The sequence below is a fragment of the Leptonychotes weddellii genome, chromosome 12 (genome assembly GCF_054177405.1).
Source record: "Leptonychotes weddellii isolate Sample4059 chromosome 12, ASM5417740v2, whole genome shotgun sequence".
Classification (NCBI taxonomy): domain Eukaryota; kingdom Metazoa; phylum Chordata; class Mammalia; order Carnivora; family Phocidae; genus Leptonychotes; species Leptonychotes weddellii.
Window position 1 is genome coordinate 53941468 of NC_138380.1, and position 4054 is coordinate 53945521.

The window sequence follows — 4054 nt, forward strand, 5'->3', positions numbered from 1 at the left end:
AAAAAAGTTTAATGTAGTTACACAGTTTCTTTTGTCAGAATTTTCTTTTTAGTTCTTCCTGAAGAATGTCACTTGCAATATGCCTACTATTATCGGATAGAAAGCTCTTCCATGATAATTCTTTCGAATAAAAGAAATCTGAAGAAAAAATTTTATTCCTTTATTTTCAGTATATATTTAATAACTAGCTTCATTAATAAAACAATAGGTTTTTTGTTTTATTTTTTAAAGATTTTATTTATTTATTTATTTATTTATTTATTTATTTATTTGAGAGAGAGAGAGCACAAGCCAGGGGAAGGGGCAGAGGAGGAGGGAGAAGCACACTCCCTGCTGAGCAGGGAGCACGAAGCGGGGTTCGATCCCAGGATCCTGGTATCATGACCTGAGCCAAAGGCAGATGCTTAAGTGACTGAGCCACCCAGGTGCCCCAATAAAACAATGTTTTAGGACAATGTTTTACATATGTTGTTCACCTTCAAAACTGAATATAACCCAAACTGATCAATCAGTATTTCTAAATAGTGTTTTCTAACTCTCCCCAGAATATTCTTTCATATATTTCAGTGAAGGTGAAGTAACTTTTTTTTATTAAAGTACAGTTGGCATATACTATCCTATTAGTTTCAGGGGTATATCATAGTCATTCCATATTTTTATACATCGCAAAATGATCCCCACGACAAGTCTAGTTACTATCTGTCACCCTTATAAATGTGTCTCTTATAAAAGGGGAACTACTACGTAATTTCCGGAGCTTCTCCTGTGTCTGCTGTTTCTCAAAAATAACCAGCTCAAGGTAATCCTGTGCCAAAGACATGTCTTTGGGAGTGGCAAATTCTGCTTCTCTTCCCAGGAAAATGTCTCTCTTTTTCTAGGATGAGGCATGGAAGCTGAGGTAATTCAGTGACTTTTCTAGTCACATATTAGCCACAGTAGGGACATGATTGATTCAAGAGTCAGTCCTTAGTTTTCCTATTTTTTTATTGCTTGGTTTGTGAAGTCACATTGTCACATTTCCTGGGATTTCTGGTTATTTGTATTTTTCTCTAAGAAATTACTTCACTAAGAATTAGGACTAAAACATTACAGAAACCAATAAACAATTCAAAATTAATACCTGTGGCATCTGTACTTATGTAACTCCTCTAATTAAGGTTTTGTTGGCTTAAAGGGCCCTGGCCATTTTGTGTGTGTGTCTCAGGGAGGGGGTTAAGGAGAGAGGTGAGGAAGAAGGTGCAAATGGGGATTTCATGGCCACACTTCACTTGCCTTTGAAACTCTTTCCATCACAGGAGAAAATACAAACTCCATTTTCAATGACAAAGTATAAAATTTAGGGAGAATATAAATAAAAATGATGGGCTTTGGGGCAGTTCACCCGAGAATGTGTCATTCTGGCATGTGGATTATTTCGAGTTGAAAATAATTGGGGCCCAAAGGACTCAGAAGGAACTCTTTGCTTCCCCTTTAACTGCCTAAAAGAATTTAGATAGCCTGGTTCAGGAAGAGACCTACACTAGAGATCGCTTTCTACATCAGAAAGACTTATCTGAAGAGCATGGCAAACAGTGGTTCTTTCCAACTTCCTGTGGATTGTCTTCTTCCCCTTTGAAGTCCCAGACTCTTACCCCTTTCTCCTTAGCTCAGGATTACATATAAACCTCAATTGTCTGACTTTCAGGGAGCCTCTCATGTCTTTGTGGGGCTCCCATCCATACCTAATTAAATTTGTTTTTCTGTTAATCTGTCTTTTGTCAATTTAAAGCCAAAGAACCTAGAAGGGGAGAAGGAGAAAGATTCTCTCCCCCAAAACAACCAACATCAGCATAATCGTGAGTGAGCAAGGAGGGAGTACTCTCGTGGGACAGCATTAAAAATCTCTAGGGCAGTTTATGGCACCATATTTTTCTGCCCTTCTTTATTATGGGAGTATGATGTGGAGCTCAAAGGACACATTATTTCATTCCTTCATATGAATATGTCCATCTCTGTACTTGTGTCTAGTGACGCTCCCAAATTCCTAGGCATAATTTTTTCTTCTTAATCACAAATTGTAGTCACCAGTTCATGCACAGGTCAGACAAAATTGCTATTTCCCACAACTCTTCAAATTTGTAGACTTTGGGAAGGGTGGGTTTTTTTTCTTTTTCTTTTTTCTTCCTAGAAATTAAGAAAATGCAGGCATACATCTTTCTTTTTTTGAGGAATAGCCTATCCTATAGCTCAAATACTTATCAAGGAGATTCTGAAAATCCCTGCCATCACTGTGAGCTAGGCATGCGCAATCACTTTGAAAAGAACTTTAATTAAGCCTCAGTGTTTCCTATATATGAATTTTACCTCATCTACTCATATTGTTGTTCCGCTGAAAAGCAGTAAGACATGTGAAACATAAAAATATTTTCAATCCATGACCTTTTATTGGGATAAGAACTTTTCTGGATACACTTGCTCTAAATCACTGCTGCAGAAAACAACTTGAAAGGAGAAGAAGTACTAAAAGGAATACAAAAAGAAGGAAAGAACTGACATTAATTGTACTAGCCCTTGGCATACATGATGTCCTAGACAGTTCTCACACTTTTTGGCAGCTCAGGATAGGGACCACCTTGCCATGTTAAGGCATTCTCAATTCCTTAAATCCTGTGAGAGCCTACCTCTTCCTGTGAAGCTGGAAATGCCATATTCATGAGTTCCCAGCTTCCCTTGCAGGTAGGGCACAGCTATAAGTCCAATGCTCTGCCAGACTGTGATTTGGAGGCTGGTGATACAAAGAAGGAAAGCTATAGAATTCTCTCTGAAAGAGGGGTGGCTGCAGGGAAACAGTTCCTAAGATGGAGCGCTGACTGTATGGACAACCATGTAAAACATCCATGGCAGCCATTTTCGGCTGTGGGAAAGCTTGTAGTCCCTGTGCGTGCAGGCGGTGTCCTGACTAGACCACTTCTCCAGCACAGTTCTGAGCATTATCCATTGTTGGATGTCTTAGTTCTTCAGCCCTTCTCATGATGCTATGTATTACTCAATATTCTGTGATAAATTCATTTTCTGCTTTATTCAGCCAGAGCTGATTTATGTTACTTATAACTAAAAATACTGACTGACGTACCAAGCAATTATCTCCTTATATAAGGAGAAATCATTTTGAAAGTCAATTCAAACCATTTGGAATTGCTTCCACATCAAAATACTATATAACGAATTCTGAGAAGCTGGATTAAATTATTTAATGATGTGATTCCTTCAGAAAATTAGATGGAACTATTTGTGTGGTTAAATTTATCCCGCTCTGAACGTTTTTTTTTTTTTAATTTATTGAATAGATCACTACTTTTCACATATAGGAAATAATCTCTTATTGAAAATGATGGGCTCTCGCATGAATTGCATTATTTTCTTTTTGTATCCCCCACAGCACCAAGTCCTATATTTAAAAAAAGTTGTACTCAATTAACTTTTCATTATTAATTTATTTGATTGATTGTTGTGGAAATGTGAGCAGACAGCATGATCAGAAAATCACCACTGTATCTGTGAACATATGGTCTGTTATTCATACTTGTTAATGCAGCTCAATTTGGTATATTGGATACATTAAATAGGAAAAAGAATAGAACATTTGCTATTCAATGAGTATTAAAATGTCTAAAGAAATGAAAGTAAATTTTGAGGGGGGCCAGTGTTTGCAATTGATAATTATGGGATGATGTCTTAGAGATATTTTGGATTTATCTTGTAGAACATGCTTAAAACAAGCTTATGCAAAAAGGGAGAGATCTATTTTGAGGGTACAAAGCTATCTTACGAGGGCTAAGAATAAAAAGTACACTGGTGGGACGCCTGGGTGACTCAGTCAGTTAAGCATCTGCCTTCAGCTCAGGCCATGATCCCAGAGTCCTGGGATGGAGCCCCGCATCAGGCTCCCTGCCCAGCGGGGAGTTTGCTTCTCCCTCTCCCTCTGTCCCTCCACCCTGCTCGTGCTGTCTCCCGCTCTCTTTCTCAAATAAATAAAATCTTAAAAAATAAAAAAGTATACTGGAGATCTATAAAG